The following is a 409-nucleotide window of genomic DNA, read 5'->3' as shown; positions in this document are numbered from 1 at the left end:
CAACTCTCTTCTGATGTGCAGATGTACATGCAGACAAAAATCCCCATATATATAAATAAACCGTTTGTTGGATGAGGCTGGGGGGAGACAGGTGCAGGACACCATTGTTACTGCACCCAGGTCCTGAGTGCTCACTACTCAGAGTTGGAGGGGAATCAGGTTATTCCAGGATAGAGGATGGAAAGTGCTCTCATCCCTGCAACCCTGACCCGGGGGAGTCTTGGGTGCAAAGGGGACTTTCTTTTGTCCATTTCTTTTTAAGATGTATATGAGTACACTTGTAGCTGTCTTCAGACACACCAGAAGAGGGCATCAGATCTCATGACAGATGGTTGTGAGCCACCATGTGGTTGCTGGGAATTGAACTCAGGACCTCTGGAAGAGCAGATGGTGCTCTTAACCAGTGAGC

This window comes from Grammomys surdaster, unplaced genomic scaffold (assembly GCF_004785775.1).
Source record: "Grammomys surdaster isolate TR1022 unplaced genomic scaffold, NIH_TR_1.0 166, whole genome shotgun sequence".
Lineage (NCBI taxonomy): Eukaryota > Metazoa > Chordata > Mammalia > Rodentia > Muridae > Grammomys > Grammomys surdaster.
This window is presented reverse-complemented; position numbering follows the sequence as displayed.